Below are 12,220 nucleotides of genomic sequence, written 5' to 3'. Positions count from 1 at the left end.
ATTAAAATGAGAATGGGTAAAGCTTATGTTTTTCGTGTGTAAATGGATAATTCATGTTTTAAATAATGAAAAGCTGCACCAGTCACTTTTGTTTAGTTATTTTGTTACTTTGTGCTTTGTTAGCGACAATGTTCAGAAGCGAGATATGTGTGTGTGTGTGTGACCGGGGGAGGGGGGGGGGAGGAGGCGTATGATATCTCTGGATCCTCAAAGAGCAATTAAGGTGAGAAGGTGAGTAGCGTGACTCCTAGTGGGATCCGCCATAACTACGCCAAGATGCGAACTCGAAGGAATATTTTACTTTCCAGTGAAAAAATAAGGATTATACTGATAATTTGTACCGGCACTGATATGAATCAGGCCTGGTATTATCATGAAAGGACAGAAACGTTGTCCCTTTACTTGTTTAATGAAACTAGTAGTCCAGGACGATGTGTATTCAGAAGGGAGTCGCATTTTATCATGCTGAACGGACGCATGTTCAGAAGGAAGTCGTCGTTTACTTGTACTGCGTGAAGTATAAGATAAAAGATAGTGTTTGAGGTACTTATTGTTTAGAAAACAGTTGTTTATTTTGGAATGAGAATAGACAAGCGCCGCAGATGTTTTTTTTTTTTGATAAAAAGTAAGTGGCGCTTCCGTGTTTTTATTATTCTTTTGTAGGAAACTGTCGGGAAAAGGTTTCTAGGTAAAATGATGCGGAATTTTACTTTTATGCCATCTCACAGGTGTAAGTAATATCCACAAATAAATATTTTATTTTGTTTAAAAGAAAATCGTGTGTTGCCATAGCATTTTGACTGACTGCATGGGCTGTTAACATATTTGCACGCGCTATCGAAACCTAAACGAAAAAAGAAAAACGAAAACTGTAATTGGAGTCTAGGGGATGAAGTAATTGTGGACCGAACTGAGAAATAACAGTAACTTAAAGTCGCGCCAAATAGTTTAGAAAGGTAGCAAATAGAAACAAAGAAACACCGGAGTATAAGACTGAATATCCATTAGTGTACAATACTAAGGTGTTCACACCTATTGACAGTTGAACAATCTCGTTAATTAAAGTGTGCTAACAACAAAAGCGTTTTCAATATTTCATGCAGTTGTCTTTTCTTAATTAAGTCAGGCGCGTTATTTTCAGGCCCTGGGGTGTTTATATACATAATTTTATGTAACAAGGAAAGCGTTGTACTGCATCACTGGCTTGATATCGTGAAATAAGCAAATAGTGAATAGAAACATTGTCAGCCGATTCAGTATTCTCGTTGCTCGAAAGCCAATAATTTGCAATTAATTTAGAATATCAACAAAACTAAGAAGAACAAATAAATACTAACCAGCCCTGAGATGTCTGTAATCTACCTCTGGTAATTTTGGCGTAATGTTGGTACAGTTTATGGAGTATTCTGTCCGTACTTGAAGGAACATACACTGAAATACAAAGTATTAATGTTCTAAAATAATATTGTGAAAAATTAATAATGTATGAATTAGTTTTTGATATTTGTACGGTAGGGGTGTTTTGCTACAAGCGTACATTCGTTGATCGTAAAAACCCGCATAACTAAGCTACAAGTGTATAGTCTTTCAGCCTCCACAGAATGGAGGTCCATGTGTAGCCACAGAACGTTTTGATCATTTGCCCAGTAATATAAAATGTTTAACACGAAGCAATGCAAATTTTATATCTAGCCACAAATTTTGTCATCAGAACAATTCCTTCTATTTTTCAGGCGAGTTTTTGGTTAAAAATGGTTAGCATGTGTAGATTAAAACGAAAATGAAAAGATCAAAAAGTTAATTGTTACATGAGTGGCATTTAACAGTATTCAGTGCAAGTCGATTTGTTACTTAGTAATTACTGAATCGCTATCATGTTGATATATTGGCAAACAAATCATAAATGGGTAATCGATAAACTGAGTCGGTCCACACTATTTCGATAAAATCGTGCATCAACGGAAGGACTAAAATAAGCTCCCTGCATAGTGGTGAAGGTGGATGAAATCCTACTTCATATCTGACGTCAGTATCTCAGGCTGAAATTATATTTTAAGCATGTGGGAGATAATCTCTTAGCGAAAATTTGAGAGCTGGCCGATGTGCGTTTTACCTCTAAAATGGCGAAGAAGTGCTTCCTCCCAGTTGTAGCGGATTTTGCGACCGTAAGTCTTTATACGACCAGAAGTGCCCAAAGAGTAGGCCGCTTTCACATAAGCTACAAGTGTATAGTCTTTCAGCCAGCGGTCTTGGTAGACCTGATGTTTAAGGACTGCGATGAACATTGTATTTTAGCGATCTCTCCCTTTCTACAAATGGAGAAGCATCAGGCCCACATCCAAGTGAAGAAGAATGACGTTGCATTTACTGGGATCGTGATGATTAAAGCAAAGGAAATTTTAGTTTCCACCCGGACAGCACTGTTATAACATCAGAGCTGATAGCTATCCTACATGGTCTCCAGTAAATGAGTAAGTGGGAGGAACGGTCAGTATACTGTCGGGTTCTGAGGAAGGTTAGTGTCACATAGAAGACCCCCTGTGTGAAGTATGTTCATTCAGAAGGTTGAGTACCACGAGGACGTGAGAGATGATTTTGGGTATTGAGAGAGACTTAATAGATGAAAACGGACTTTTCGTTCAGGGAGGGCTGTTGGGAATGATGAGACAATTGTTACGGAGACCTTAAAACTATTCTGCTCTCACTACTACCTGTCTACCATGAAAACCTTAAGAACCACAATAACAAGGTAACATGTTAGCTCGCCTATGGATTCAACTGTTAATCTCCCACGTTTCAATGCAGAATCGGTTAGGAAGGGAAGTGAGAAATACCGATACGAAATACTCCCTCCCATTCATCCTTGTGGTGTTCAGTGTGTTTGTGTAAATGTTGAACGATTGAGGAAGTGAACAACGGTTTCAGTTCATTTCCTCTCGTCTATACGACGCCGTAGGCTGTTAAACATGTAGTGAATGCGTGAGCACGTGTTGTACGTAATGACACGCCTGTAAATAACATGTTTTCGTTCACCCGATGCAGCAAGAACATACGTATTACTCCCTCTGTGGATGATTTTCAATAGCGATAGAAATACTGGCTTTCACATGTTCTGCTGAAACATGACATGCCAGTCAACATGAAACCCAGTAAACATCACTCAAGGAGAAAAGCTACTAATTTCGAATTAATAACTATGCATGTCAGCAATAAAATAACATTAAAAATCAAAACATCGCGCTTCGTGACAAGAGCATGATGTTTTTCTTTTCTGTACATGCAATGAAGGCTTTCACGACCGTATGTTTCAGCTGCCGAAAATTCTAGCGGGTTGTATGGACGTGGTCTATGGAGGTCTTCTATCCCTGACGTTTCGTCCAAGGCTACGTTGGACATCTTCGGAGGTGCTCCTGGTTGTGCTGAGTCTTGCCGACTAACGGACGTCTAAGAGCAGCCAAAATACTGTGGGAAGTGGACGTGGTCTGGATTTCACGTAATACCAGAGATAAACCTTGTCAAAGATAAAATATAACTATCGATCTAAGTACGTCAAAGATAAAAACTTCTCATCGATTCTGTAGCGCGACTGTCCATGTATCGCAGAGTTTCATGGCTTCTTCTTTTCTATTAAAATTATCCCCTTGTTTATATATTTCGATGGCTTCTCTATATAGCCGTGGATAATAGTTCGTGATAGTACATAAAACTTCAGTTTCCGAAAATTTCACTACGTGATCACCCGACTGAAGAGCATGTTCAGCCACGGCGGACTTGTCTGTTTTCGTTAGTCGGCAAAAAAAAAAAAAAAAAAAAGTTTCAAATGGCTCTGAGCACAACGCGACTTAACTTCTGAGGTCATCAGTCGCATAGAACTTAGAACTAATTAAACCTATTTAACCTAAGGACATCAAACACATCCATGCCCGAGGCAGGATTCGAACCTGCGACCGTAGCGGTCGCCCGGCTCCAGACTGTAGCGCCTAGAACCGCACGGCCACTCCGGCCGGCCTAGTCGGCAAAGACTTTAACGTTCCTTCAACCGTGCATTCACACTTCTCTTTTCTGTAGTGTGGCTACAGAGCTCGCAACTCCCAACCACCGTACTTCACTGCCACGATTACGCTCATGTACCATATTAGTAAGTTTATCTCAACTTTTCTGTATACACTGGGGGGGAAACAGTAGTGGGATAGCGGTATGTACTTTTATAGATGGCAGCAGTATCGCGTACAAAAGGTATAAAAGGGCAGTGCATTCGTGGATCTGTCATTTGAACTCAGGTGATTCATGTGAAATGGTTTCGGACATTATTATGACCGTAAGACGGTAGTTAAGAGACTTTGAACACGGAATGGTAGTTGGAATTAGAGGCATATGACATTCCTTTTCGGATATGGTTAGGGAATTCAATATTCCGAGATCCACAGTGTCAAGAGTATGCCGAGAATAGCAAATTTCCGGCGTTAGCTTTAACCATGGACAGTGAAGTGTCCGACGGCCTTTGCTAGCAGCACGACATCGCCTGCAATGCCTCTCTTGGGCACGTGACCATAGCGGTTGGATTCTAGACGACTGGAAAACCGTGGCGTAGTCAGATGAGTCCCGATTTCAGTCAGTAAGAGCTAACGGTAAGGACAGACCCCACGGACCCAGATTTTCAATAAGGCACTGCGAAAGCTGGAGGTAGCTTCATAATGATGTGGGCTATGTTTGCAATGAATTGACTGGGTCCTCTGGTCAGACGGAACCTATCATTGACTGGAAATTGTCAGCTTCGGATACCTGGAGACCATTTGCAGCCGTTCATGGTATTCAGATTCCCAAACATCGATGGCATTTTTATGGATGACGATGCAGCTTGTCAGAACATTCTGGACAATTCGAGCGAATGGTTTTGACCGCCCAGATCGCCCGACATGAATCCCATCGTACATTTCAGGGACATAATCGAGAGGCCAGTTCGTGCACAAAATCTAACACCAACAACACTTTCGTAATTATGGACTGCTATAGAGACAGCATTGCTCATTATTTCTATAACGGACTTTCAATGACTTGCTGAATCCATGCCACGTCGAATTGCTGTACTACAAAGGGCAAAAAATTCTGTAACTTTTGACACCTCAGTGATATTGTTGTGCTTTTAATCTAATGTGTAATACAGTTTTAAACTGAAGTATTATTACTCTTAAAACGAAAAATTTTGCGTGTTTGCTGCAGCGCTTGTGTACTTAGGGACGTAATTCTGCTCATACTGGAAATCATATTGCAGTCTATGTCTCCAGATTATTATTACATCATTTTTGTGACGTGAGTAAGGGATCCGTGCAGTTACATATGTCTGGCATTACCTGTTTCTGTGCAGGAAGAGGAGGGTAATAGAAATGCTTTAAAACCACTCTCTCTATCTCTCTCAGTACTGATGTATAAATGCACCAATACCTGCGAATCGCTAAAAATAAAAACTAGGTTTTTCTATCTAACGCGTATTGTAAACGTAGCTACTGGGTTAGTCTAATGCTGAACGCGTTTTTTGCTGCCCGTATCAAACCGCGTATCACTAAAAATGGTGATCTTTCATTAATACTCTACATTTCGTAGGTTAAATACAATGCGTGGAAGGATGTGGTGACGAAATATCGGTCAATTTTCCCATGAAACTACTTATCACAAATAATTACATGCATGACAGATGCCGAATATTTAATCCGGTTGTTTTCCTTAAGAAGCAAACAGACTGGAGTAGTTAAGCAGGCATCACTCGAACGTTTAATCAGCTCAAGCTATGTAAGATAAAAAGCAGTTACATCAGCACTTTTCTTGTACCTTATGCGCAGATACCTTGAACAATTATATTTCACTAACTTTCGAAGCGGAATACCACTTTGTCTCAAAACGATACAGATGTAAAGTACCAACGAAGGGGCGTCGTTTTATATACTATTATGTTCTCATAATGGTGGTTTTGATGGGGGAAATGGAACAATGGTACTTCATTTTGTGGTAAAAGAAACAGCGATAAATTACTGGTGACGGTGGAAATGGGATACAGAGGACATTTAGGGGCTTGTAGTTAAAATGCTCAGGAGAAAACGGTTTGTTGTTTGGTCGAAAAGCTACGTTTGTATTTCACAAAGCACGCAATAACGAAACGTGCTGTTGTTTCAAACGGCATTTTTTACTGACATGTATGTTATTCTTTTTAAATATGTTAATAATCTGCGCAGTTGCTCTTTTTACTTGATGCTGTGTGCTATAGCCGATGTACACGTTCACACGCTGAAAGGCTTGCATCAACGCGTCTTACTTGAATTACATCAAATGAAAAAATTGCAGAAAATTTTGTATTGTCAACATCCACATCTGTAGAACTGTAACATGATAAAAGAGATCACTTCAGCTGTATGAAAAATATTTATTTATGATCCTGCTATGACACATTTTTCAGATATTGGCGCGTCTGAAAGAAAACTTGGCATGTAGGCATAATGAAAAAATATATAGGATGTACATCAACAAACTGCAGGTATCAAGACGCTCAGTTGAAAATAACAGTTATAAGTTTTTCGAAAAGTTTGCAGTTTAACGGAGATAACCTTTAACGAAAATAAAAGGCAACTGTCAGAAAAAGGGCTATCATGTAATTCTCAAAACGTACCCCCACAGCAACACTTCAGCTCCTGCTTTAGATAGAGCCATGTTTACCAAGCCGGAATATAATCAAATGCCTATAAATGTAAATAAGCTCATTGAGACCGCTGTAAAAAATGCAAGCGACCAGCAGATAGCAAATAGACATACCAATACGACCAATACTGTATAGTATAGCAATAATAAGGAACTGGATGAGTATGAAGCATGAGTCATTCATGGTGATAAGAGCAAAACGATTGTAATTTTAGGGGAAAGCCAACACGTCAGAAATCGTATGAGTTCCTTAATGGCAATGATATAGAAAAACGCACGTGCAATCTGACCAACAAATATACCGTACACTTGAAAAATGATCTTGTTTGTTAAATGATATCCATAAAAGATACGATTGATTCCAGCCATCTCCAAATGCAGAGCTATAATTAAGCTACATAAAAGTAATAGGCCTGTGTGACAGATTGTTGATGCGAGAGGGGGGTGGGGGGGTGGGGGATGTTATCGCACTATCACTGAAAAATTCCTTGCAGATTTCTTAAACAATTATTACCAACAATATCCCACTGATTTCAGTATACGAAACAGAGAATGTCTGAGTAACAAACTTTCGAATCTAACACTTCCTGGCGATACACACACTACGTCCTTATGCGCTAAAAACATGTACTCCAACATTCCTGCAGATAAACTCATACAGAACATGTAGATGTCAAAAAGAAATAAGTGGAGTGCTTTTATTACTTGTTTTGGTTTTAAAATATAACTATTTCATTTTAGGACTACACACATTTATTCAAAAACATGGACTGGCAATGGGTTCGCCGCCATCCAACTGTCTGTTTTATGTCCGTTCTAGAATACGGTGTAATAACAGAATTTACAACTGAAACCAACACAATCGTACGATACAGATACGTAGGCGACATGCTATTATTGTACAGGAGAACCAAAGAAGACTGTTGCAATTTTGTAGATAAAATAAACAATTTAGATAACAACATCCAATTGACAGTGCAACAAATTGTCGATGGAGCTTTACCCTTTCTCGATCTCACCATTACCCTAGAAGTTCCAGTATTCAATACGACATTTATGGGAAGCCCACCAACCCAGATTTGGTAATTCATAGCACATATAACCATCCCCTACCGTATAAAATGGCGAACTTCTGGACATTACTCTTTGCAAGGTAGCTTGGGATAAAGAATACAAGCTGAATCAGTACACTGCTTTCTCTAATTGTTATGACGCTAACTTCGCCGACAACATTACTAAAGGCATGTTGAAAAATTTAAATCGACCATATCCACAAAAAAGCGGGATCTCGCACGTAGGATAACGCTTCGTATCACCGCATCCCATACTTCGGTGAGGTTTCGGAGAACGTCGGGTCACAACTACGAGAAAACAACATACTACCTGCCTTTTGCATATCACGTAACGTCGGGAAGAAATATAGGAACAAAGGTCACTCTGCCAATAGAAAATACAATATCACTGGGAAATTCCGCATTACTTGCGACAACTATGCAATGAGGTACACTGGACATGCAAACAAAACCTTCTGCACGAGATTTAAAGAACATTTTAATCTAGCTAACTCCAAGTAAGTCTTAAGTAACTATCTGCGTGAGGAGAGATACACCATCACAAATTTGGAAAATAATTAAAAAATTCCTCATCGGGGAAGAAAGGGACACAATCTTAACATTATTGAAGAGATCGAGATATTAAGATGCAAAAAGGGTCTACCAATGCATACGCTCATTAGGCAACTAGAGTTGCGCCACCGCATCATTCTAGCAGACTTGGACTGCTTAAATAGAGGTTAGGTTAGGTTAGTGTTGTTTAACGTCCCGTCGACAACGAGGTCATTAGAGACGGAGCGCAAGCTCGGGTTAGGGAAGGATGGCGAAGGAAATCGGCCGTGCCCTTTCAAAGGAACCATCCCGGCATTTGCCTGAAACGATTTAGGGAAATCACGGAAAACCTAAATCAGGATGGCTGGAGACGGGATTGAACCGTCGTCCTCCCGAATGCGAGTCCAGTGTGCTTAAATAGACTTACTTAATACACACTTTCTGTTCGATATTTTAAACCATTGTTACACGCAGCTGGCATTCTTCCCTAAAATTAAAATACTTCAATCTGTAATTTCTGTGCTTGACCTCTAGAATAGTTATTAGTTATGAGATCCATACACCGCTATTTATGTATTTTCGATTAATAAAGAAGTTTATTAATGAATTCCTGAATAATTCCTTTTATTTTACAGTTGTATTCGACTAGACATGGTTGTCGCCCTTATTTCGAAAATAAAATAACAATTCTATCTTAGGTTCTTCTACCTCTACCATGTAAAATTGCTTGTAAAGATGCTATCCAACTTTCTCTGTCACTGTTCACGATTCTGTTCCTAAGTCGCCTCTCGCTGCATACGTTCATCAGCGCATGCGTACGTTTCCTTACCGGCGCCGTGCCAGTTCAGCCTCATGTCACGACGGCGTTACGCCTTTGGTATATCTACATAATATTTTAAGTTTCCCTTTCTCCACACTTCTTTTATATAAACAGCGGTGTACTTTGCAAGAAGATGTTCTCTAGTCTCGACCTGCTTTATGAGATTTATTTTACCTTACCGGGTGACTGTAGGCTTCATCACCTATACGTCATTTGGTTTATGCTTTTGCAGTCCGTTTGGTTTACCAGTTAACCCTTATTTTAGAGTTTCTGTGCCAGGATGTATTTTCCTGCGTGCTACCCTTCCTCAGTCCTTCGTTCATCTACATGGTCTAATCAGTAGACAGCATTTTATCTTCTTTAGGTATCGTACAACCATACTATTTCTGCTGTATGCACATACCGTTTTTCTATACTCCTACATCCATGTGATTTACCATTTCATCCTTTTCCAAATTTCCTGTATCGAGATGATGATGTTTTCATTTTGCCATAAGTTCAATCGGACTACCGACCTCCAGACAGTTGACCATTTGTATCATAACTGGGCAAAGACATCTCGGTCATCTACTAGTTATTGTTTGAAACAAATTATGAAATAAATGTGAGTACATAATTTTCCTATACAGCTTCGTGTATAGTTCACGTACATTTTGACCTAAATAGAATGAATATACTTTTTACTCTTGTTTGTATAGAATTGTATCCCTCACGATGTGGCTCTAATGCCGCGAAACTAGTTGGATTATAAATAAATATTCATCCTACAGCTGGGGCGGTCTTTTCCATCATGGTAAAAGATATAATGTTTCGTATAGATATTAAATCTATTGAGAGAGAGGAATGACTGCTCAACTAATAGTATGAAATCCATGTAGAAAGGGGAGCGTTTAGAGTTATTAGCACCTAAAGTCCAAGAGCAGGTACCAAGGTCAGTTGAAAATACTTGAATAGGATACTGTAGGTAAACGAAATAACGAAACTGTAGCTTTCATGATTTTTTTGAATATTATTTGGAGAAAGAGTTATTCTTTTATAGCTTTTGTTTAAAGAATGTGAACTATTTTTGCGTGCAGCGAAGATTAAATTACTTTGAAAAGTACAATATTTAATTGGAGTGTCCATGCACTGCGAAGGGAGAAATGAACGTGTTATATCATAATAAAATGAACGTGTTATACCATAATACAGGAAAACAGGACTAAGCTATAGAGATAGACGGGTAATAAATAACATGTACAAGAGGCAACTGGAATAAATAGTAAGAGAAGAAGATCACGAACAAAGTGCTAGGATTAAAAGGATTGTTCAATTTACACTTCGAAGAAGCAATGATGGAAATGAAAGAAAGATTCAAGAAGAGAATTAGAATTTGAGGTGAAAGGGTATCAGTGATAAGAATCGCTGTGAAAGTGAAGAAGAATTACAGGATCTGCTGAATGGAGTGAGCAGTCTAATGAGTACAGAATATGCATTGAGAGTAAATCGAAGAAAGACGAAAGTAATGAGAAATAGCAAAAATGAGATCAGCGAGAAACTTAACATCAGGGTTGATGATCAAACAGTAGGTGAAGTTAAGGAATTCTGTTAGTTAGGCAGTAAAATAGCTCTTGACGGACGGAGCCAGGAGCACCTCAAAAACAGACCAACACTGGCAAAAAGTGCACTCCTGGCCAAGATAAGTCTACTCGTATCAAACATAGGCCTTAATTTGAGGAAGGAATTTCTGAGAATGCACGTTTGGAACACAGCAAATATGTGGTAGTGAAAGACAGTCTGCAGGAAAACCGGAAAAGAAGATAATCGAAGCTTTCGACATGTAGAGCTACAGAGGAATGTTGAAAACTAGGTGGACTGATAAGGTAAGGAATGAAGAGGTTCTATGGAGTATAGGTAAGGAAAGGAATTTATGGAAAAAACTGACAAGAAGAAGGGACACGACGAGAGGACATGTGTTGCGACATCAGGGAATGATTTCCATGGTACTAGAGGTAGCTGTAGAGGGTAAAAACGGTAGAGGAAGGCAGAGATTGGAAAAAATCCATCAAATAACTGAGGACATAGGCTGCAAGTAATTCTCTGAGATGCAGAGGATGTCACAGGAGAGGAATTCGTGGCGGGCTGCATCGAATCAGAAGATTGATGACTCAGAAGAAAAGAAAAGTTTCCGGGCGTCCAAGTTGAATTATTTCTGTTCATTACGTGCTACTAGCAACATTATTAGGTCTACTTTTTTGAAGGGGATTTAAAAATTAGATCATTGGCTATAAAGACTCTTCATAACATTTTTTCTTCTTGAAACGTATTTTACCTACTGAAGTGCTTCCTTTTTCTGCCAGTTTTATACAACCAGTTGGGATATTATGAGTCTTCGCGCAGTGAAACTCTGCAGAAGACACGAGAGCGCGGTCTTCAACAAGGGAGCTCAGAAGACAAAATGCAGACAGTAGTCCTTATGGAAGAAGATATCACAACGAGATATATCGCAAAGCATTCCCAACAGGGTCCAAAAAACCTACAGGGTGCACATAAGGATAAATGTAAACTTCGTCCACAAGTGCTGGCGGCTCCATCAGTACCGATCGAGCGCTGTGTCATCCTCCGCCAATGGCATAACTGGCTGCAGTATGGAGGGACGTCAGTTGAGAACGCCGCCCTCTCGCCCTTTTTCAGTTATCTTGAGCTTGGGCTGCTAGCGCTCGGTCACGTAATTTCTCATTTGGGATCACGAGGATGAGTGGACGCCATTCCTGTCCTCCTACCACGGAAAAATTACTGGGATTACCGGGTGTCGAACCCGTGCAGTCCACATGGAAGTCTGTCGTACTGACCATTCAGTTACAGAGGTGAGTTAAATACCGGGGTACAGCTGTGATTTTTCAGGAACTACTAGATATCAGTTCATTAATTGAACGTTTTGATGTGCCTTTTCCTACATAAGAGTTCATAGTGTAGAACAAATCTTCACCAACGTGTAGCTACGATTCATGTTCTCCTATACTTCATCCAATATTCTCGTTAGACAACCATAAATATCACGACTCTGCTATGGGCCTCTGCTGCAGGCTATATAAGGCGTGGGTGCTGAGTAATCGGAATCTTCAAAATC

The sequence above is a fragment of the Schistocerca nitens genome, chromosome 1 (genome assembly GCF_023898315.1).
Source record: "Schistocerca nitens isolate TAMUIC-IGC-003100 chromosome 1, iqSchNite1.1, whole genome shotgun sequence".
Taxonomy (NCBI): Eukaryota; Metazoa; Arthropoda; class Insecta; order Orthoptera; family Acrididae; genus Schistocerca; species Schistocerca nitens.
The sequence above is the reverse complement of the archived record's forward strand: the minus strand, read 5'-3'. Positions refer to the sequence as shown.